We start from the raw sequence: 24,379 nt of genomic DNA on the forward strand, positions 1-24,379 counted from the left end.
CACAAATCTTGCACCCTCAGACTGACAGAGGCTGCTTGCATTGACCTTCTGTTCTTACATTCTGTAAGTGCAAATATAAAGCACAGGTTGTCCTAGGGCAAAAAATGAACAGCAGTATAGAGCTGTATAGAGAGTATAATATGGCTTTGGAGTAGAGTAGGCACAATTGAATTCACCTCCACAACTGAAAATCTTTTTTCCTATAGTCAGGCTCATTGACGTGAATAACTGGAAGTGAATTTCTTCTCCTAGTGCTTGCTTCCCCACACCTGGTAAGTCGCTTTGTTGGAAACCAAGGGCTGAGATGAGTCAAAGTTAATATTTGCACAGCACTTCCACTATGTGAGGTGCCTATATAAAGCATACAAAGATGCTAGTTAAAAGACAGCGTGCTCTTGTGTTGTTTGAGCACCATATAATTTCTCTCTAGGAAGGTGGGAGAAGAAAGGCAATGGTTGGGAATATTTCTTGATTTCACAGGGATTTCTCTAGGCTCCCTGACATGTTTAACCTCTTTTTTACAAGCTAGATGTCTGTTTCATCTCTTCACATTCTGCCTTTTTTTTTTCCTCCTCAGATATCCCCTACATATACCAGCAAACACCAAGGCAATTGCAAAACTATTGGGAAAGGTGGAAACTAGACCACTGACTTGTTAATTGTTGCCAGGGGGCTTAGCTGTACCCTGTGGAAAGCTGATGCTTTTGCTTAGAAAGCTGGCTAGCAGGGACCAGATTTCAGGTTTTCAGAGACATTCAATTTCCTTTGGGAGGAAATAGCCAGTAGGACGCTGAGAGAGATGAGTCCTTGCTTGAATTTAATTATTGAGGAAACCATACCCCATCACTGGCATTCAGCACGCTGTTTGTTTTTTTCTCATCTCAGAAATACTGACTAAGCCTGGGCTTTGCGGACAGCCTCTGCGCACTTGATTTGTTTTCTTTTGCAGTCCCAATCCTGCTGGCCAGCTAGGGAGCCTGGGCCGCTTTATTTGTACTAAAACAGCAGTTGGGGAAAGGGAGGGCAGGGAATTTGCATCCGCGGTAAATCATGATAAACTCTCACCGATACCACTTGCTATTCTTTCTTTACGCTCATTGTCCTGCAAAACCTTATAATAGAAAGGGAAGGGAACGAACCTCAAGAAGTTACCGTGCTCTATAAACCCCCAACAAGACCCAGCTTTGCAAAGCCATCGCTGCTGTTCATCAGCGCTGTCAGGTCCCGCAGGTGGCTGCTCACCTTCGTGGCCCCGTTTGAGCTCAGTCTAGGAGACTGAAGGCGCTGGCAGAGCCGCAAACACTAAACCCTCCCCAGATTTTTCTTGTGAGACTCACTCATTTTAGTTTTAACTTAGAACCTGGCCTTTGATGGGAGCTCAGCCCCTGACAGAATCAGGCCTACCATCTATCTTTAAAAAAGTAATGTGTTTTGCTAGCATTTCATGGTCAATGTGTACAGAGTAAAAAAAAGAGAAATCCTGCAGTGGGGTAAAATGAAAAGGGAGGCTATTACCGTAACGTGTAGTAACTTTTTTTTTTCGTTTTGATTTTTGTTTTGAACATTCAAGAAATAGCCTGAGCAGGCTGTTTACCACATGAAACAAAGCTGGACTGGAATATTTTCAGGCCACTAAACTTGGATTTCAGAGAGCCAGCTTGGATTGACATACTGGATGAGCTACAGCCGATTGGCATGGAAAAGTGAGTAAAATATACATCTGCCCTGGTGCCAACTTAGGCTAGGCTGCCGTTTTGTTTGGTGTCTAGAGAGCTGGTTTTCGTAATTAAACCAGCCTTCAAACCCTTTTTAAATAAAGCTGAAGAAAAGAGGAACTGAAAGGGATTCCTCTCGAGCGTATGCACACTGCTCTAGCAACTCTTGCACCGTTTTCTGTGCCGTCCCTGGAAATGTTTTCCTTTTTTTAATACTTCTCCAGTAATACGCACACAGCGGCGCGCACACGCACATGCACAAAGAGCGCCACTGCAGATCAGCTGCCGAGAGGAGCTGTCTCGCTGCGCTAAGCGGGGAGAGGGCTCCTCATGTCCATCCAAGGGGAATTTCTTTCCCCAAATCACGGAAGCTCTTGTGAATTATTACCAGCAGTAACAGATTGCTGTACCTGAACACTCGACTGCAGCCAGCACAGCAGCCAGACAGCCTGAATGAAGCATAAAACGCCCGTTCTGTCCCAGAAAAGGGCTAAAGGGGGGAAGGAGCGGCTTGTTTTGTTGGGGTTTTTTTCCTTTTGTTTTTTGTTTTTCCCCCCCTGGCATCAGAGCCTGCAGTGACTTTGATTATATTCGGCTGGTGGAGTATGAATTGAATCCTAAACATTATTCATGTTACGGAAAATGCAGGTCGGGGGGCGAGGATTAAGCCGTATTCAAAATTTTGTTGGGCAAATAAAATGTCATTTTAAATAGCAAACAAAAGTATTAAAACTGTAGCCAATTGTATTGTCAAACCCAGCAAATGAGAAAACAATATGAGTGCCATAAGCGTGAGTGGAAAGTCAAGGCAAGTGACTCATGCCTGCACCCACTGAGGTCAGCAGTTACCTCAAGGTGTCTGTGGGCCCCTCACCACACATTTCTAGTACGTTGTAAGGCATGTGGCAAAAATCCAAGAGTTTTCTACTATTTAAAAAGTGCACAAATCTAGTGTAAGTACACACTTTGCCACGTCAAGTTGTTGATTTAAGTCACGGATGCTTGTAATTCAGCTTTTTATTTGCCTTTGTTGCAGAGATGTTAAAAAATGGCAGTTATGTGTGGGATGGTGAGATGGGGAGGGTTTCCTTATTATTACCTATTTTCTATTAATTTTCTTCCTTTTTAATAAAAACTTCAAACTGACTCTTTTGATTCCTTTTAGAAAAGCTTTTCTTTCAAAAAACACATTTTCAGTAAGAGACTTTAAAAAAATCACAAGCTGGAAAATTATTTGGTTAACTGTACTTTGTTTCAAAAAGGAAAGCAGGAAATTCTGAATACATTTTACATCTCTAAAAAAAAGTTAGTAACCAATATAGTTTAGTCAAAACCATTTAGACAAAAATGTTTCAACCCTTCTATTATTTTAGTGTTGTGTGTATAGAGCAGGGTAATTTACCATTTCCAATGGCTAGCATACATGAGCAAAGAAATGTGCAGCAAAATGAAATGTCATTAGGTCCTTCACAAAGGCATATTTGCATAGGGAAAAGTTTTGTGAAAATCACTAGATAAATTTTGCCATGGTGTTGATTTCCCTGGTATTTGGTCATGAAGAATGTAGCTTGACTCATCAAAGATGAAATAAAGTTAAAATCAGTTTTGAGGGTCAGCAATTCTCAGTAATCTACAAAACTGCACATTCTGTTATGGAAGCCAGGATTTGCCTCATGCCATTTTCAACAATTTTTGCTGTGTCTGACAGCAGTGACCACCATGTCCTGGGATGCACATCAAGCAAATCATCTGCCTTTACCTTATTCTTGCAAGGGCAGACTTTTGAAAATGGCTTAGCCCCATGTTTGCATAAATTTTGCACTGCCACTTTCTCAGTGCACTGTAATTTTCCCGCTGGCAGGTTTCCACTTTGGCATTTTTTTTACTCCCTATTCACACAGATCTGCTGCCAAACTCTGACTCCTATCTCAATGGCCTGGACTTCCTATGGCTGCAGCAAAATGGCAGTACTTACTGTGACAGATGACAGAAACATTCACATTTAAGAGGAAGACGGAGCAGCTATGGCACAGGACTTTTGCAAAAATAATAGCTTGTCAAATTTCTGGCAACACTTCAAGTAAGTGTTGCCCATTGTCAGAGCTGAGTTTTTCTGAAATCTCCACCCCTAGAAGATTCTCACCTAATCTCCTTTTTTAATCTTTTTTAAAATGTTATTATTTGAGGCAGAAAAGAAAATATTTTCAGCCTCCAGATTGGTAAGGATCAATGTCATCCAATGAATCAGAAAGTACAGGGATAAAATAAGGCATGAGAGGGAGGGAGGGCATGTGTGTTAGAGAGGAGTCCAGCTCTGTGAGGCTCCCCACAGCCACAGGAGAACCAGCAGCTCCTCCAGAAGGCAACAGTCCTTCACAGGTGACCTTCTTTTGCGATTGACTAGAGGAAAACAAGCTACTAACTTAAATGCTCTGGTTAGGTTTCTACAGTAAGACGGGCTAAGGAGACTGATTTGTTTATGATTATTAAGTGAGAAGTTTTCAATGCTGGGACTGTCAGTATATTATCTGGGAAATCCTTAGGGCAGATGGTCTCTGCATGTGCCTCCGAAGCCCAGCGCAGCCGGAGGAGCCTGGGGTATGCATCCTTCTCCATGGCTGGGCCAGTCTAGGTGTTATGGTTATTCCAGCCACTGTGCAAAGTCATGTGCAAGCATCCACCGCTGCACAGATGTTTCATTAACAGGTGTATTGCCAAGACAATGTTTGTTCTGTGCTGCTACAAACCAAGGTGCTCCCCAATGACTTGCAGGAGGGTCAGAGGCGATGGGAAGGAATTGCAGTCCTTCCAACATGGGGTCTATCAGCATTCAAGTGACTGCTTTGGTCATCTCTGAGAATTAGATGTATTGCTAGCCTGTGTGAAGGTCAAAAATGGTCTAAAAGTCTGGGTGTGAAGAGAGAGGAGACCTTAGACAAGCTCAGGAAGTGTGGGCTAGATGAGTGGACAGTGAGGTGGATTGAGAACTGGCTGAATGGCAGAGCTCAGAGGGTTGTGATCAGTGGTGCAAAGTCTAGGTGGAGGCCTGTAGCTAGCAGAGTCCCCTGGGGGTCAATACTGGGTCCAGTCTTGTTCAACTTCTTCATCAATGACCTGGATGAAGGGACAGAGTGCACCCTCAGCAAGTTTGCTGATGAGACAAAACTGGGAGGAGTGGCTGATACCCCAGAAGGCTGTGCTGCCATTCAGAGAGACCTGGACAGGCTGGAGAGGTGGGCAGAGAGGAACCTCCTGAAGTTCAACAAAGGCAAGTGCAGGGTCCTGCACCTGGGGAGGAATAACCCCATGCACCAGGACAGGTTGGGGGTTGACCTGCTGGAAAGCAGCTCTGCGGAGAAGGAGCTGGGAGTGCTGGTGGACACCAAGTTGACCATGAGGCAGCAATATGCCCTTGTGGCCAAGAAGGCCAATGGTATCCTGAGGTGCATTAGGAAGAGTGTTGCCAGCAGGTCGAGGGAGGTGATCCTCCCCCTCTACTCAGCCCTGGTGAGGCCACATCTGGAGTACTGYGTCCAGTTCTGGGCTCCCCAGTACAAGAGGGATGTGGCACTACTGGAGCAAGTCCAGCGAAGGGCYACAAAGATGATTAGGGGACTGGAGCATCTCTCTTATGAGGAAAGGCTGAGAGAGCTGGGCCTGTTTAGCCTGGAGAAGAGAAGACTGAGAGGGGATCTTACCAATATGTTTAAATATCTGAAGGGAGGGTGTCAAGAGGATGGGGCCAGACTCTTTTCAGTGGTGCCGAGCGACAGGATGCGAGGCAACAGGCACAAACTGAAACACAGACGCTTCCATCTGAACATGAGGAAAAACTTCTTTACTGTGAGGGTGACTGAGCACTGGAACAGGTTGCCCAGAGAGGCTGTGCAGTTTCCTTCCTTGGATATATTCAAAAGCCCTCTGGACATAATCCTGTGCAATGTGCTCTGGGTGACCCTGCTTGAGCGGGGGGGGGTTGGCCTACATGATCTCCAGAGGTCCCTTCCAACCTCAACCATCCTGTGATCCTGTGACCCTTAGAGCATCACCTGGGTAGGAGCCTATACTCACAGCAAGGCAGATTTGCCAAAACACCTATGGCTGTCCTCCCAGAGGCACAGTGTTTCTTGCAGACAGGTGCGCTCTTCAGCTGAGAGCCCTCATGAGCCCTCCTGCACTGCCCTGGCCATGGCTCATGGTTTCCCAGACACACTTTGACCTCGTGACTGTCTAGGAGACCTGAAACATGTGCAGTTGACCTTCAAAATGAAGGTTTAATTTAGAACCAGGAGATTCCTTGCTGCTTTGGGCTTTTTTTCTCTGAAAGCCTGCTCAGTTTGAATGCCCAGCTGCAGGCACAGTGGCTGCTTGCAAGCTCACAGATGTTTTGCATTTGTCCCTCACTGCTTGGTGCCCCACTCAGCCCAGGGGTAGCTGTCAGATGGCCATGGCATCTCAATCAGCTCTTTGTCACTGGCCTGGGGCCATAGTCCATCCTTTCCCCTGACTCTTGCTACTTCTTTAGGTAGGCCAGGGTGAAGCAAAAAGTGCTGTAAAGATCTGGAGGGAGGAGAGAGGAAGGACAGACTAATTTCTGAAGGAAACAAGCCTCTGTGTGTCTGTCTGTCTTTTGAATTTGCTGGCTGGTTTCACCAAATGAGTGGTAAAGGTTCCACAGGTATTAAGTGCCTGTAAGTTTTATAAAAATACCCCGCTGAGCAGAGGCAGGAGCCCCTTGTGTTCTGTTCCTCCTACCCCTTCCCTCTCTTCAAGCAGGACACAACACACATGCAACGAACCCAATGCATCCTCTGGGAACAGGACTATTACACGGGCCCCAAGGGCAGGAAAAGCCTCATTCAGTGCTCACGCCACCCTGGATGCCCATGTGTCCAGCCACGAGATGCAATCCCCTAGGAAAGCTGTCTTCGCAGCAGTTCCCAGAACCACTCCCCATCATCCTGCTGCTGCCAAAAGCTCTGGCTAGCTCCACTCATATGCGCATAAACATGGTTTTGCCATTATTTTGCTCATCAATTTGGCAGAAGCTAGATCGGCAAAAGCACTGCATTTTTTGGTAAATCATGCATTTCTCCTCAGAGTGTTTACCAGGATAACTATTTTCTAATTTAGACTCATCCAGGGACTCAGCTGGTGGAGGCTTCAGTCATACCAATATCTAACACATAGTGATTTTCTTCTGCATTTGTATGTGGCACAAAAAGACCATGTCCCACGACTTGAGCTCCTCTGCTTTACAGTATTACTAATAAATGATTATAATACTAGCTCCTGGATCGCTTCACAGCTAAGCCACAAACCATCTGCCATTTAATCCCTCATTGCTTCAGAGAAAGATATTTCCCTACCTAAAAAAGAGTACAATAGAAATAAGTAGACTCATGTACTCTTAAGAATTAGATATTAGAGTTTTCTCACAGGAAATATATTCATTCTCATTTTCTGTATGCATAGTGGTGTGTGCAAATAGGAGCTTCTGTGTACACAATAGCTGCCTGCATTGTGCATGCAACTAAACATTTTGCTCACAGAAAAAACAGTTTTTTCCATAAAATAGCCCAGAGATAACCCATTTCACATAGTAAGGACCTTTTCTGTTCCCTCAGCAGTCATTTGGCTGGCATTCTTCAAAATACCAGGCGTCTCAGAATCAATAACACCTCTTGGCACTAAAAAGCCCCAAATCCAACCAAAACTCTTTTCTTTGATGATCAGTTGGACAACTATAAACTTGTGGGAAATGTTTTGATGTCTTGCCAGGAACAGATAGTTTTTCTTTACTAGCTGATCTCTTTGATATTGTATTGGGATCTCAAGAACTTTTTTCTCTGGAGGGCTTTGAGAAAAATAGGTCTTGTTCTTGGTCTCTCACAATATGTCCTGCAGGGATTAAAATAAAACTTGTTTATAATCTATTACTTCCTGCATTGAAGGGGCTTGCAGAGTCTGCCAGAAAACACTGTGCTTTTTGCTATTGCCACTGTGTTTTTTCTACATAGCAATTTCTCCTAAGGACAGGCAGTAGAATCAATGGCTATGGTTAACAGCAAATTATTAAGAGGGTTGTCTCAGGATTAACTTGTTCATGTATATAGGACTAGTTCCCATTTGCAACATTTAAGACATTCTTGTTGTTGACCAAGAGAGTATTTTGTTGCTCTGGTTTTCATGAACTCACTTTCCCCACACACAACAAAACCGCGAAAACTAGAACTAATGAATTTTTGAAATCTAAAGTAAATCAGCTGATGGTAGCAGACAGAAAATTTGTTTTCAGCCTCGGTGGTCCACTATCTGAAAGTATAACAAGAGTAGTCCAAGCCCATTAGATGAATCAGCAATATGAAATCAACTGTGCTAGAACCTGCAACAAAGAACCAGTTCATCACAGATTGGTGTGGACTATGGATGTGCCCAAAGGCTTTGAACGTAATAGATGACAACATCTGTAAAAAAATTTTTTTTTAATTAAAAATCTCCCTTGTTTCCCACTACATCAGCATTTCCACCTTTTTTTCCCATTTCTGTGAATGAGTAGTCCTGGAACCAATTCTGGATGATGTGAACCATAACCCTTAAAATCCTTAAATGGCTGCTCACATCTGTATGACTTCCATGAAGTTGAGAGGGCCAATAATGCAAATTAATTAATTTGCAGGATGAGTTTGATGCAGAAAAATGTTGTTTACTTCATTATGTTTTGGACAGTCCATGGTTACCTCCTGCTTTGAAAAACAGCAAAAGCCATATGACACCAGAAAAAATTTCAAGACCTTTTGGCAACTACTGAAATTAACTTGATGAACCCAACTCTGGCCACAGGCAAGGTAAACAAATTGACCCTATAACTTACACATAGCTTTGCCTTGCATATAAGTGGAGGATCACTGGCATCAGGAGTTTCAAGAAGAAAAATGAAGCTCTGTTTGTTCACACAACAGTTCTCTTTAAAAGTGAAGGATAGAATAAAATGGCATAAGTAATCAGAACAGTGAAGGCATTTCCATTTTAATCCACAAATCTGTATAATTCACTTTGACTCTGTCTTTACAGCAGAATTTGTCTGGACTTGGCATTCTTGAGTTTAAGCCTTCACAGGCTTAAATGATGCATAAGTTTAATTGCATAGTTGTGCCAACAAGTGCATTAGGTGCTTTTCTGTGAAGGCACATCCCACAGCCCTGAGCATTGTACTGAGGTATTTTCCAAGCTATTGTGAGAATCTTGCCTTTCTCCATTTATCCTCTTGCAGAAGAGTAATAAAACAGAAAGCTCTGGTTTGACATGTCATTCCTTCCAGCAGGACCAAGTTGTTCAAGCTGTTTAACTTCATACATCTCTTTGGAAATAAGCATTGGGTATGTGGTGGTTGGCTGAAGAGCCCTTCAGCTGTACCTTGAGAAGACACCTTGAGAAGACAATGGTGAACCTTGTTTAGCAGATCCTGCAGGTTGAGACATGGCAGAGCAAAGACACTGGACAGGTTTGATCAGCTGTGGAAACCCCCAGTGCTGACTAGTCCTGGACCAGGAGACCAAGCCCAGAGCAGTAGAACTGTATCAGCCTGCACCCTTGGTTTGATCAGCTACGGCTCCAGAAACATGGGAAGCATGCTTCAACCCTTCATCCCCAGGATACCGCAGTGGGAGAAGTCACCAGTTGAGGATGAGTTGCCATTGCCCACTAGAATTTGGCTCTCCCAGAGTGTCCTTGGTTGGTAGCTAAGTTGTCTGGCATTGGCAAGCTGCCTGGTGTCATATAGTCATGATGATTTGTGAAGCAGCTTTTGCTATGGTTTGTTGACAGGGTATGCTGCTAAATTAACAGCAGAAATAGAAAGAATGACGTTCCTGAACTGTACGGGGGCAGCTGACAGCACTAGTGAGTCCAACGTTTGTCTTCCGCCAGCTCACAGAGTCATGTGGCAAACAGTAGGGATAATACTGGCTCATTAATGCATGCCTAAGTCTACCCCCAGTGGAGATTCATAAACATTAATGCAAGGTTCTCTGGTAAAGTGGGATTTCAGGGCATTCTAGCATTAATTCATTCATGCAAGAGTGGATTTATCCCTCCTCTAAACTGCAGGTGCCTGTATCCACTGCTGTTCTGTAACTGTCCTGACTCCTGAAGCCGCAACTTGAGATAAAAGCACCAGGTTTAATTACATCCTAAACAGGGATGTGAATTGTCCTCATGTAAATAGGTAAATGTAGACGATATAAATTCCAACATGGTGGTAGGATGCGCATTTGGCCAACCAAAAAGCTCATGTTCCTCTGTACTATCTCTTTTGGGAACCACTTTGCCTTTTGTTACTAATGTTCTTGCCATGTGCTACAGATAACATCTACAATGGTAAGGAAGGGAGAGCATTCAGCAGAAACAAGTTGACTATCCTGCTGGTTTGCAGGCCTTTAGCTGTGCAGGATGAGGAATGGGGATGGCCTTCCGTGTTCACATCCATTTCTGCTGGCCGGGGTTGGCACAGGGTCCAGCCCAACCTGCCTGGTTGTTGCACAAAGAGTGGCCAGGGCCCCAGTTCACTGGCCAGGCCCCCAATCATAGCATGGTGAACACGGCACACCAGGCCTCTGGATGTTCCAAACCGCAACCTTGTATAGCTATTTTCCACACTTCTCATCTTTCTCCCAGTTGTGTTTTTGTCATGCTCTTCACACTGATTTTCCGTTTTTAATGTCCCTTAGTTTCCCTGGTAATAGCTAGGTTCAGTCACTGCAGACATAATTTTCTCCTCTCCCCAGAGGGTTCATGCGCATGGGGAAAGGGGGAAGGGAGCAGGGAGAAGTGCAGCCTTCATAAATCAAAGGACAGAATGAGCTTTTCCCAAGGTAAAAGCAGATGCTTCAGTTACTGTTTCATGTAAAATATATATTTCAGACTGTGAGATGTAGTGGTTTCATATACTGGGACTACCTTCAGGAATGAATCTTCCCATTGTATATAAAGTCCATCTAACTGCTGAGAAAAGAGGGCTTTTAAAAAAATGCATTTCATCATATAATGTTTACATTTGCTTTACATTGTTTTAGACTTACTGACTATTTGGCAGCTGAGACTTTTTAATAGTTCTGTTTTTCTTCTTTTTTTGAAAGCTAAAGGGATCTTGTCAGATTGGGGAGGCCCAGAAATTGACCTATTGTCTCTATTTGCCAAGTCTGTGTAATTCCTTGGGCAAGATATTTTCATAAATGAATACCTCAGTAAGGTTGTTTTAAAAAGAAAAAAAAAAAAGAAAAAAGAAAAAGTGGCAGGAGCCCAATATTCAGCGATAACAAACACGTGTGGCTCAGCACTGGGGCAAGCAGCCCCTCGGTGAGAAACCTTCATGCAGCCACAAGGCAATGAACAGCCCCTCACATTGCTGTGCTTTGGCAGTCGCAAGCCATGAGTCAGCCCCCTCCCCCCCCCCCAAATTATAAGGGGGAGATTGGCTTCAAAGCCGTGAGACTTTAAAAATAATAATACATGCAGGATTTTCATTTTTTTCCTGCCCTTCAGACGTTTGGAACCTTTACTATGCGTTCTGCTCATGTTTTCCCATTTCTCTCCCCTACCCTGTGGTCCAGCACAAAGTTATTTCATTTTTTTTAACAGCAAGTTGAGGTTCTCATCTAATCACTTCACTTCAGGAGTTGGGTCTTAACAAAAAATAAATATCGCAAGCCTACAATAAGCTCTGAGAGCTAGCACTGGTGATTGTTGCAATAACAAATTTGGATGTTTATGCAGTGTAGAAAATAGACACAGTGAGAAAACAGGCTTCGTTTCAAGATGTAAATCTTCCCATTGTGAGCAATTGCTTCAGAGAGCTGTTTGTTTTAATTAATAGTCACAGAACGATGAATAATTGGGAGAAAATAACTGGCCCAAGCCTTCACCTAAATTCTGGGGAAAAAAAAAACAGGCATTACAAACTTCTTTTAAGATATGCAATTTCCAGTTAGCTAGTGGCAAAGCATTTTCATGTAAGAACTTCTAGCTAGACTCCTGAACCCAGTTTTAAACAAATAAGTGTCCTGATTTTAAATCTGGTCATTCATTTAGGTTCCTATATATGGATTTAGGAAATCTAACTTCTTTTCTGAAAAATATACCTTCTCCTCTTTCATAAATATGTGTGGGTATACATACATACATACATACATACATATATAGATATATATAGATATATATAGATATATGCATCTCTAAAATTCCTGGCTTCAGGCCTTCACTTGGCAGTGAAAATAGTATGTGAAGAGGTTCACGAAAAATAAATCTTTGCAGTCGTCTAGCACCTTTCACCTGAGTATCTCAAAGTAGTTTACATCATGAAGGAATTAAGCCATATAGGGAAGTATTTTTAGCCCTGCTTGACACTTGAGCGCTCTATGATTGACTACAGCGCGGAGTGGTTGAGTGACTTGTCCAAGGTCAGCATTGTGCACGTTATTGGTTTTGTGACTGTCTGTCTCATAGGAAGGACTTCTCTTGCAAAATGGGGACTTGCACTTTGTGGGAAGAGCATACGGAGGTTCAGTCTAAGGTTTGGATTTTACCCATGGCTGAATAATTATTTGCTTCGTACTCCTCCGGTTGGATCCTCCATCACCTGCCTCATGCTCTTGCCCTCACTGTTACAATCCGGCTGAGTGGGTCAGTCCTTGGCCTCAGGCTGCTCTTCATTTCCCCGCTCCTTTTCGCATCCCACTTCCCTCTGCATTTTTGAAAATACAGCCCTGACCCCAAAGAGTTTCCAGGCTAAATAGACCTAATTTTATGTGTGGGTGAGAGAGACACGAATAAAAGCAGTTGTCTTGCCAACCCCTAATCACTCTGCTTACGTGTTTTATGTCTTTCCCTCATTCTTCATCTATTTTGTTTATTTAGATTATAAACTCTTCAGGCCAGAGATCCTGCCTCCTTCTTCTGTCTTTACAACCCCTACCACAGCGCCACCCCAAAGCTGATTGGAGCCCTGCACTGCTACCACAGTACAAACAATAATATATAAAACTAGGACTGTGAAGAGATTATAATTAGAGCTGTGCAAAACTCAGCAGTTTTGGTTTGCATTGATTCCTCCCTGCTGAGTCTACATTGTGTTTTGGGTTTGTATGCAAAAAACTCAAAGCAAAACTCCCAAATTGCCAAGTGTGGTCTGGTTTGGGCTCAAAATCATGCACAACCTGGGTGTTTTAATGGGTCCTCCTTGAAATTATAAATCTGTCAAAGCTCAATCCAGGTTTACTGAAAGGTTGTTGAACCTTTGCAGATTTTGGGGGCCAGCCAAGTTTTTGGTTTCATTACAAAAGTCTCTCTCAGTTCTGCTTAACATACTAATTGCCACACCATGCTGCCCTGTGGCTAACAAGAGGATTTAATCTTCCCCAGCTGCCCATGCAGCTCCACTTATGAATGCCACGGCTAGCTTTAAAATAATATTTCGGATCACCATATTCATCAACAGTGCCCAGCTGTTGTGGGTGAACAGAAGAGTGTCCATAGTTTTGTACGGAGATATTTGCTTCGCCCCGGCATAGCACCACAGCCACCTTCAGCTGAGTAATCCCTTGTCTTGCTTGCCCAAATCCCCATGGGACTGCGGAGTGGAGGAAGCCAAGCAGGAGCAGGTCAGTGGCACAGTGCTCGGAGCAAGGGCTCATGTGACTTCCTCAATTGCCTCTGAAGCATTCTCTTGGAACCCTTATGAGCTAGCAAACCCACATTATGCCAAAATAATCTGTGCCAGCCAGTCAGATTTCTGAAGGTCATATCCTTTTCCACAGAAAAAAAGGGTTAGTTTGGCAGCGTTTTTTAAGGTAAATTGACTGCTCAGAAGCCTATTTCAACTTAATGGCCATGTGTGCATGCATGTGAGCTTATGCACAAAACGTCATGGGGGGAAAGCTGAGTGATTTCTCATGTTCTTACCACTAAGCAAGTGCATAGAGGCTTTGCTGGGTCCAAGCTGAGGAGATTGCAAGGATGAAATCACCATCCTCTTCCTCAATTCCCTACCTTCAAAATAAACCCCGCAGTATTTTCTCCCTCCCACCCAGTACATCTGTCACGTTTAGACACTTAGAGTCAGGACAGTCTTGCGGCTTTCATGTAGCATGCCAGGGCATCCCATGACCCCACTGGGACACACTTTATATCAGCTGCGCAAGTGAGCCTGGCTCCTGGGGCTCCCACACTGCTTTTGTGTGAAAGGCCATGCACCCTTTGGTGCATGTTAAGTCACAAATGCTAAAACTGGAGCTAGCAGGAACTTTTACGTCAACATGCTTCCCCCCTGACAAATTTTGTGGGAACTGCTATCTTTCAGAAAACTATATTGATTTGGATGAACTTTTTAGGAACAACAGGGGAAACAGGTGAAGATTTGAATCCAGGTATTTCAGTATTTTCAAAATGCAAAGCTGTGCATGGAGGGGGTGTATTTCACAGTGATTTTGTCTTCTGCAGATTAGAAGCAAACAAACAAGGGTCAAATTTAAATTTTGTAACAAACATCTACTTTTAGCCAGGTTTGGGATGTTCTGGGGTTCCAAGGACTTTTTATTTTGAATCTTTTTGCAGGATAGAAAATCTGTTTTCTGAGTAACCTTAATTAAAACCTTAAAAAAGGTGCTGCCCAGGGACTTTATTTTACGACAAGGTGCCTCTCCCAGCAGGACCTCTCCAAGGCACAACCCCAGCTACAGCATAGCTCCAGGACTACTTTTTTCCTCTGGACTCCCATGAGCCAGCAGCAGCCCAAAGTCAGAAGGGGTGAAAATCCTCTCTTATTAATACCCTGGATGCTGATGTCTGCTGGAAGCAGCAGCAGCGGGCTTGAGCGCTCTCTTCCAGCCCAGTTCAGGGCTGGGTGAGATCACCACTCTGTGCAGTGAAGGAAGCCGAGTACAGTGGTCATGCAGCCAAAACCAGAACCTCAGTTCATCATCATGGTCATTTTTGGTTTACACTGTACTGGTGCAGACCCACAGCCCCCTGTCACAGCTGGGATTTTAAATATGCTTTTCAAACATCAAAGTGAAACTCTTAAAAGTATTAATTAACTAAAAGACAGAAAATCTTATTTTCTTTCTCATTGATAACTACTTCCATAGGATGGTAAATAAGCTTGCTCTGAAGAGGCGAGAAACACTGCACAACAACAAATAATGCAGGCATTTTTTAACACAGCTTAGACCCATGTGACGTATTATAGGTTATGCTGAGTTAGTAGATCAAAGTCAATGTTCATGGTTAGTAAAAGTAATGTTTGAGCAAGTAGATGTGAAGCTAAAGCAATTAAAACTATAGGGTTCTGGGTAGTCCAAACGAGTATCTATTTTATTAATGAATTTTGACGTATGGACCTGAAAAAGATCCATTTTCCCCTACAGCAGACATTGGTGTAAAGACCTCCATGGTTTCCCTGTTTTACCTCTAGAACTTCAAAAGGTCTGGTACTGCAAAATCTTAATTAAACTGCAGCACCAGTTCAAATAATTTGACTAAATGCTGGGACAGTGAAATCTCAGCAGGCCATTCCCGTATTCCTACAGCTCAATGTTCATGTTAATACATGTCCCTTTCTATTGCTGTGCTTTTTCTCTGCAATGATATAATACGAAGAAGAGGACACATGAAAGAGAAAAATGAATGTTTATTTTCCAGGCAGGATCTATAATATTCTTCTGCCCAGCAATATTCCCTGAAATGTAAGGCCAAAGAACTGTAAGAGTAATACTAGGTGTAATAGACCTTTTTCCTTAAATAACAGTGCAGTGCCTTGCAACAGAAAACCCATGCAGGTTTCTGCTGACTTAGCATATGCCTCATGAGGAAGAAATCTATCTGGCAATTATGGCTTTGCATCTCCCGCTCTGTCTCCTGTTGTTTGTATAAGACACCAGTACTTCTGCCACGGGCTTCTTCATACAGCTGTCCTGTCAATGCCAGCTTTCATAGGCAATCCATCTAGCTCAGCAGAGTTCAAATAAGACACCTCCCTTTCTTTGCTTTAATTAATGTTTTATTTGAGTCTCCCCTGGGGATGTAGCCCTGCTGATTTTTCAAAATTCTCTTGTTATTTTTCAAGCACAAAAACAAAAGACAGGAAAATGTCCACAATTTAGATTCTGGATTTAGAAAATCTGCTTCACTGAGTCTCCTATTCTCAGTCAGTGTTTTAAATACCTATAAACACCTCTTTAGCTTCAGAATATATTATGCAATTAGTTCTCCAGCTTGGCAAGGAGAAATAAGACAAATCCGGTCAAATTCATTCTCCCTGCAATGTCTTCTGTTGTTCTGAACCCAAAATGACGGTAGCTATATCTGGTTTATGCACTGATTTTTTCTGTCACAGGTCCACACCCCACATACTGCTTAGACCCTTCCAGGTGCTGAGCAATCTAAGCTCAGGTCACAAACCATTTCTTGCTAAGTAGTTGTTTTTCCTGCGGAGTTTATGCCCATGGTTTTGCTGATTTGGGGCCAAATGCTGTGGCCTAGTGTGACTGAACGGATATACAGACATCCTAAATGTGAGGTCACTGTGGCTGCAGAACCAAATCAGACAGTCCAGGACCCACCCAGTCCCCATGACTTTTTCAAGAATTGGTTTAAAATATGTGTGTGGCAATGCTGTAAATCAGGCCTGGTATATACTAGCAAACTAGTAAAATCCGTCAAATGACAGAGAAGCAAGACGAGCTAAAACTAAAGGGTGCAGCAAAGCATGTTTGAATCAGCAGAAATCACGAACTGCTACACCCTCAATCAGCATGATCCAATAATATTTTACTTGCTTTGTTTCTGTGCGTGTTTTAATGGTGTTTTGTAATCCTCGTTATTTAAATACCTAGCACCGCTTTCTGTTTCTGTTGCTTCTTCCTCAAATTGTGTTGCACGTGTTAAGCAAGGCTTGCGGCATCTGTTAGAGGGTATGAGAGTTTGAATAAATTCATTGCATGAAGGTGACTCTAGAGGCCTGTCCCATGCAGAGTTAAAGAGAAGTAAGTGCAGAAGTTTTCATTCACACTTTTCAATAGTGCACAGTACAGGGGTACAGGTTTCACTTTCCAAAGCCCTTATAATGAGTGGGTTTCCATCAAGCTTATTTTACTGCTTTAATTGAAATAAGGCATGTGAAAATGAATGTCCAGGCACAGATTCCCCTGGAACATTGAAAGGCGTGTTGTGCAGTTGATTTTCTGACATCAGCACAAGTCTACATACAGACCAGTCTTTAGCTTTGCTAGAGGATTTGGCCAAAACTGTATGATAATTCCTTGGCAGAGCTGAAAAATAGAAGCCCAGATGGTGGCCTCCCAGTGACACCCTCTAATCTCTAGATTATTCTTTTGCTTCATGATTAAATTTATTCTCCGGCATGATCACGGTGCCACATTTCCAGCCCTGCTCTGCCATGCCCATTTCAATCCGCACAGTGCCAAGGGTAGGAAAGACAAAGCAGAACCACAGAAATGAAAGCAACCAGCCACTGGCCTGAGGGGGCAAAACACTCTCCAGCCACGTTCTTTCCTCAGGTCGTCTTCCAATAGGGACTGATCTTCCCTTCTTTTTTTCCATTATAGATTCATTTCCTTCCTACAGCCAATGGTTCAGTCAACATTTTTGATCGCTCTTATCTTTTGTGGGTCTGTGGCTTCTGTTTTGTATCAAGACTCAAACCTACCCAATTTTGTGTGATTTCATGTCAGCAAGATAAGAAATGACAGATCATTTGATGAATGAGATTAACAAATATTGGTGAGGCACATCCAGAAAGTGACTTGTCCTAACGCAAGAAGTCTGTGCTGGGGAGTAGTCTGGAGCCAGGGTTTATGAAGTCCCAGCCTAGTCCTACAAGAACTGCCTGGAACTTTTCTAGTATCTACATGTCTCACTATCTAGATCATCATCACCGTAATACCTGTGCTCCTCCCAATAATAACATTCCCTCTCTTTCTTCGCCTTTCTTGCCAAGCTATAGGAAAGGATGGACAGATTATCTGAAGTAAGTTTTTCGTGTGTGTGAACGTGAGGGTTGATGGCGAGCACTTGTTGTCAAGACTAAAGACAAGGCGTATAAATGTCACCTTGTTATATGCAGTCCGTCAGCTGTGCTGGGGAATCCTTCTTCTGCCTGGAGGCTGTTAGCTTAACTGGATGTCAGGTCAGCAGACTTGGATTAAGCAAATTCACCCACTGATTTCAGTTTGAGTAAGTAATCCATGCAACTGAGCTAAGAAAGACACAAACCAGCTGCAGCACATCCCAAAGTGTCCTTCCCAAGACAGGAACTGTTCAAGCCTATCCAGTCATGAGGCTGGTGGGGTTAGATTTTTGTTCTCATGAGGGAGATTGAATAGAGCTCAAAAAAGCAAAAATAAAGGCAAAATAATCAGGTCATAGAGGGCTTGGTGCCATTTCTTCAAAGGTTTAGGTGAGGAACAAATACTAAGTCCATCGCGCCCATCTACAAATGCTAAGCTTATCACATTCATCTAATGGAAGGCTAAAGACACTTCTTTCTCAAAGCTCCTCTGGCACTGTTTAAATATTCAGTGTTACTTTTTCTTGTTTCTCGCTGTCCAGTATTGTTGAGAGATTTAAAAACAAAAATCAGCATCTCGGAGCATAAATTGCAAGGTTGCTTTATTGTGAAATTAAGGTGTGACTCGCAGTAGCTGCATATCCACCTTTGAGGCTGGACTAGCTTTGTTACTTTTGCGTGTTGTTTCTTTCCGTGCTGGTTTTGCAGCAGGACTTGCAGCCACACAACATAATGAGCTAAGAAATGGCAGTGCGTCATCCAGGGTGTGAGCTGCAGTGTCGCAAAGAGAGATGGCAAGATTACAGGGAGGATCTGAGCAGGATCTTGAGGAGAGTGAAGAATGAAACGTCCTGCAACAACAAAAATAACCATTTACATATGTAAACCAGGGGAAAATCAGGAAAAAAAACCAACTGTTTTAAAGTTTTGGCTACACACAGACATACAGGTGCATGTGCATATAGCACTCCCACAGTAGTTGCAGCACATCCAGCAGAAACGTGCTGCTGCACAGTTGCAGCTGCAGGATGCCGTCACTGTGTCCACCCCAGGAGCGGCACCAGTTAAATTACTTCAGCCAGAATCAAGTAGTTCTGTGAGCAGCAGAAAGCAGAATCAAGTAGTTCTGTGAGCAGTAGAAATTATGTTGTCCATTTCCTGTGGCTCTGTATTTTGTGGTTGAATATCTGAGGCTAATAAGGGGCAACTGCTGAAAAAAGCTTTTCCTGTGGTCAGGGCATCCTGTGTGGATTTTCCAGGGTCTAATAATACAGTTCACCTTCCTCTTCTGCCTTTCTTTCAATGAGGCACTAATTTGAATGTCTGTCTTCTGCACAAGTGCCAGGCTTCTAGAAAACTGTACAAACTTTCTATCTGTAAAAACTCTGTCTCTGTGTCAAGTGTGTTTGAAACTGGCCAGCTTACTCCCAAATTACTGTGGGAACATATATACAGATAGATGATCAGGTAAGCTTCATTTATTTAGGAAGCCAGGATTCATTAAAAAAATCACACCTTCACCAAAGCAGTAACATCACCAGCACAATCTAACACAATTGCTAACACTTTTAGAAATCGAGTGCTGAACTCTTGAGAGTTGCCTAGTGATTTAAGCAAACGGCATCTTACACCAGAACTAGAGTCCTCAAACACAGTTCTTATTGCAGAGTTTCATCTTTGCAACTGTGTCATAGGAAAGATAAAAATATAATGCTCACCAAAAGGGTACCAGCAGGAAATACCCCAGAAACAAAGTGCAGAGGGATAGACTTTTGTGTTTTCATTTAAACAGGAAAGGTAGATGGAAAGCAAAACAAATGAAGCTATACTTAAAATAAAGATTACTATATTCTAGGCCGCCAAAGGTTATAACACCTGACCTAAGAATGGGTGGGGATGTTTGGCATAAAGGAAGGGAGGCCTGGAAAATTGTAGCCTTATCTAGATAAGTTTCATGGAATGAAAATAAACAACCTATATCTGCTAAGGGGTACACGGAATAAGTCAAATGTGACAGTCTGGTGGTTTGTATATTTTTTGGTGCTAGTGGAGAATTGGGTCTGCCAGAACAACAGGCTCTCATGGAAATGGGCTCCGTGTTGCTTTTACTCATGTACCTGTTTATGTGACCTTTGAGGTTAGTGGGGAAAGCTCCCATTGACTTAAGCCGATCTTTTTGCACTATTTGCATTCTCAGCAGAATGAAGTGAGGAGCTGCAGAGGCTACTGCCAGGGCAGGGAGTGCAGGCAGTTGGCTACTTGACACTGACATACCACAGCAAGATGTTTCCCTGTGTCTGTGCCACCTGTCAACCTTGCTTTGGGATTCAGCATTGTTTTAGGATTCAGGCCAATTCCAAATCTGTTACAACTCATCCCCAAAACAGTCAGTTAATGGGAACCTGTTCATCAAAGCCCTGTTGTTGTTGTTGTTGTTGTTGTTGTTGTAGTTGTTGTTGTTGTTGTTGTTGTTGTTTTAAGAAGAGAGACAAGCTGCCAACATTAATACCTAAATCATTTTGTGAAGGTTGCCATGGTTGACTCCAATTATCATTTCTCAGAAACTGAAAAAATGGTGGTGTAGGTATATTTGTGTGTATGTGCATTTTAGGACACAGAAAGCTTATCCTAAAGGTATTGTCTTGAAAATTGTTGACTGTTCTGGCTTCAGTCCAGCAAAGCATTTAAATATTTGGTGAACTCAGGGAGACTCTTCACATGCTTCAAGCTAACACATACGAAAGTACTTTGCTGGACCAGACCCACAGATTTCTGCACCTTGCACAAGAGATGTCTCCACAAGCTGGTGGTGGTCTCTATGGCTGTTGTGGCAATTTGCTTCCTACAGACAGCTATTTACAACACAACATCAGTCCATATCAACATGTACATTAGCTGGCCATGTTAAACAGAAAAAAAAATGTTTTCAGTGGCCTCAACATTTCATCCCAGTGAAATTTCTCTAGTGGGAGATGAGTGAGGTGTGAGGGAGGGAGTTTTACCAAGAATTTTGTTTTACATGCATTGTTTTGGAGGAAAGATTTCCCTTCCCAGAATAAGCAGTCTCTGGGCAGTAATAAATCCGCACAGGGACATGCTAAAAAATAAAGCGATTCCTAAAATAAACAATTCAGACTTCGAACTGTACGATAGGCTATTAGTATGTTTGAATAACTGGATGTAACTGTAGGCAGAGAGAAGCTACAAGACCAGATGTGCATGTAAAGCTAAATACAGGCTTTACAGGATCTAATCAAATCAGTCCACCATTTGGTACAAGAAGAGAAATCATGTGACAGACCTAGTCAGCATGAGAGAATGGCACCAATTTCTAGATAACTAGCTTAAGCTAAATCAATATATGTTACATGAGTCAAAAACAGAAGCATCTATAAAATGGATTGCACTAGTTTAAATCATATCTGTTTCTACTAAATTAATAACATTTTCTCCTACAGACTAGTCCTTAGGTGACCTATCACAGATAACAAGCTGGACATAGTCAGGAATAAGTAAATGCAGATAGACTAGCTCATGGCAAACAAAGGTTCGCATATGGTCTCTCCATACAAAATAAAACCTACCCATCAGTCTAGCCTATCCCAAGCAGTTGGGTTTAGAGTCATCAGATCAAATGTTTGTAACTCAGAGTTGCAGCAAGCGGAGCTTGCTTCATCCTAGCTGGCTTGGGAGCCAGGAGCTGCAGCACAAGCTAGAAATGAAGGAAATGGTAGGGTCTTGGGAGGATGTGGTAAGTCTGTGATCTCAGAGGTGAGCTAGAGGAGTAGTGTTCAGTGGGCTGAGCTGGAGTTCCTGGTGGCATGGGAAACCTAGGGTTGGAATGTTGTGTTCACATGCACTGGGACAGCAGGCTAGGGCAGCTCTGGCCCCACAGATACGGCTCACTTTGTTGTGCCAGCTGGAAAACTCCACATAACACCTTGCAGAAAACTTGGAAGCACCCTTGCTCCCCTTCTGCCACCTGCTGTGCTTTGGTGCCTCTTGGCCATCTGTGCTCAGGTCTTTGGTTTGTTGCAGAATGAGTTTTGCACATTGGGAAGAGGAAGCCTGAATGTTTTGTGGGACTTGAAGAACTAAAACGTCTGTTGTACAGTGGCTGCAGTAGCATGGGATATGGTTTGACAATGCAGCAGTCTCTTCCATTCCTTTATCCCTGCCATGACATCTTTGTGTCCTGTGGACACAGCTTCACAGTTTTCCCCACTCAAGTTCTCAGGCAAGCAGGAAGCCAAAGTCAATCCAGCTTAACCAAAATCAGAACTTACTGTTACTCTATGACATTTTTTGGCTGGTAACAGAAATTGGACTGTCTTCTTTCCCTCCTCCATTTCGTGCTGCACCCTGGTAACAGCGCTCTAGACACATGTCAGACAACTGTGTGAAGGCTGTACAGCTCAGACAACTGTACAAAGGCTGTACAGCTCAGCCATTTGGATCAGTTCATCCAGAACCACTACAGGCAGGGACAGAGCCCAGCATCAAGGAGGAGACAGCAACTTTATTTGATTTATGGGGTCTAGTTCTTGATACAAAGCTCTACCTACTTAGCAACAGATGAGCATGTTTGTGGGTTTACAGATTTACTTCAGTGCTCCAGCAGACCATTGTTCCTTCTGCCACTCCTCTGGAAATGGTTTGAGTCAGTGTGTTGTGCACATAATTGATACTGGCTTTCCCAGCCTCCAGAAATAATATTAAAAAGAAAGACACAACCTGGGGGGAGGGGGGGGGTTCTAGTTTAAAATGAGAGGGTTTGGGAGAGATCATGTGGCTACTCCAACTGAGTTTTCCACACGTGCATTTTGTTTATAGTGTGCACCTCCAAAAACATGTCAAAAAGCTCTCAGGGGAAGTTGGAAATCTGCCATGCTGTGGCAAATCCATAGGACGATCCAGTCCCCCATGCTGTTGCCATCCTGTGGGTCCCCTTCTCCACAAGGGGTTTCTGCAACAGGAACACACTCAGTTAAAATGAGGTATTTAAATAGGGGGCTGGACACCAGCTTTCACAAATACAGGCTTAAAAGCAACCACAAATAACAAATACTGAAAGCAAAGCTGGTGCTCATGGTTAAGAGCAGGGACATGCTGGGTCCCACTGGTTGCCTGACCCAGGTCCCCATCACGGCTTGCTGTGACTCACTGAGCCATTTTCTTTGTGTAACAGCTCTGCATGTCAGGATCCAGCCCCTTTCCAGGGGGGATGTTAAAATGAATATACATTTCAACACTCTTTCAGCTCACCTCATAGCCCCAATAACAACAGAGTATTATTTTAAACTGCTTTGCCGTCTCCTTTCTGCAGTGTGGCTGAAAGGATATAAAAGCATTTTAAGAATTTTATAGATTGTCTCTAGAGCTCTTTTGTGATGTGGGAGAACAGAAGTTTTGTTGCCATTTGCCTGGGGACAGCTGCCAAACTCACCTGTCTCCAAGGAGCCTGCGAGGGGCATATCACATCTCTCCGGAAACTCTGTGGCTTGCCCGTATGGCTTCTCACTTTACTCAGCTGAGAAACATATTGCAAAATTTAACCCTTTACCTGTGTGCTTGCCTGGGTATGTTATTTGACACTGACAGCTCGTCCTGCTTGCAACAAGACTTAAGGAATGTAGTAGTCGCTTAAATGACAAATATAAAATTAGGACTTTCTTCTGTAAAAACTTTATCCATATGAAAAGTCCTTTAATCTTGCAAGTCATCCTCCTGACTTCAGTCAAGCCTTTAAGTTTCCACAGCTCTTGTTTTGTAACCCTTTAATCATGGCTAACTAGCCTCCAAATCTGACCCATTTTTTATAGGCTCCAATTCAACAAGGTACTTAAGAATGTGTCTGTCCAACTAAAGGTCTACCAGGTTAGTTGCATGGTCAAAGCTAGAAGTATGGTAAAGTATCTGAAGCCAGAAACTGGTGTCTTGATCTTGTATGTAAAAGAGAAAGCTAAGGATTAGAAGAGATCTGCCACTTCATACGGAGTTAATTTTGCAGGGTCCTGCTTCTGTTCTCAAAAATGAACATTAAAATGCTCCTGTGTGTCTAGTTGACACAGAAGAACCATACAACTTCTTTTGTTAATGTTCAGCAAACATTTGCAGATGCCTGCATGAAAGGCATGACCAAAGTGCAGAATGTCCCATCTACTCCCTTGTGTATGTGTTTTTCTTTTTTCTCCTCTACAAATGAATATTTACATTCTCCACCCCTCTCCTCTCCTGGAAAGTAAAGTGCACAAAATTATTCCCTATTACATTTTTTCACTGAGTTGGCAAAATATAGAGAAATACATCAAGTTTAAATGATACAGAATATACAGGCATAACTTATCTAAGATCGAGCGTGCAGATCAAAATCAACAAAGCCTCACAAAAGAAAGCCCCAAGAGATCTTTCATCTGCCTGATCCCATTTCCCTGCCTACACCTCTTTTACTCTACTCTAATGTATTAGTTCTGCTTTAGTTTCTGCTCTGTACAACATTTCTGCTTAAGAAAGATTCTGTTGAGTCATTACCAGCATCAGCCAAACAGGCTTTTCAAGAATGGAGGAGAAAATAAAGGCTGTG

At 43.0% G+C, this 24,379-nt stretch overlaps 1 long non-coding RNA gene across 1 annotated transcript in view; it reads right to left on the reverse strand.

The window, feature by feature from the left end:
- Positions 1-18,403: 18,403 nt before the first annotated feature.
- The window catches only part of LOC112976485, a 48,188-nt gene continuing 42,212 nt past the window's right edge, over positions 18,404-24,379 (reverse strand). Inside the window, exon 3 of the long non-coding RNA XR_003257036.1 lies at positions 18,404-18,647. This is a non-coding gene — a long non-coding RNA (uncharacterized LOC112976485). The remainder of the gene's footprint in view (positions 18,648-24,379) is intronic.

Source organism: Apteryx rowi, unplaced genomic scaffold, assembly GCF_003343035.1.
Source record: "Apteryx rowi isolate R43461 unplaced genomic scaffold, aptRow1 scaffold_734, whole genome shotgun sequence".
Classification (NCBI taxonomy): domain Eukaryota; kingdom Metazoa; phylum Chordata; class Aves; order Apterygiformes; family Apterygidae; genus Apteryx; species Apteryx rowi.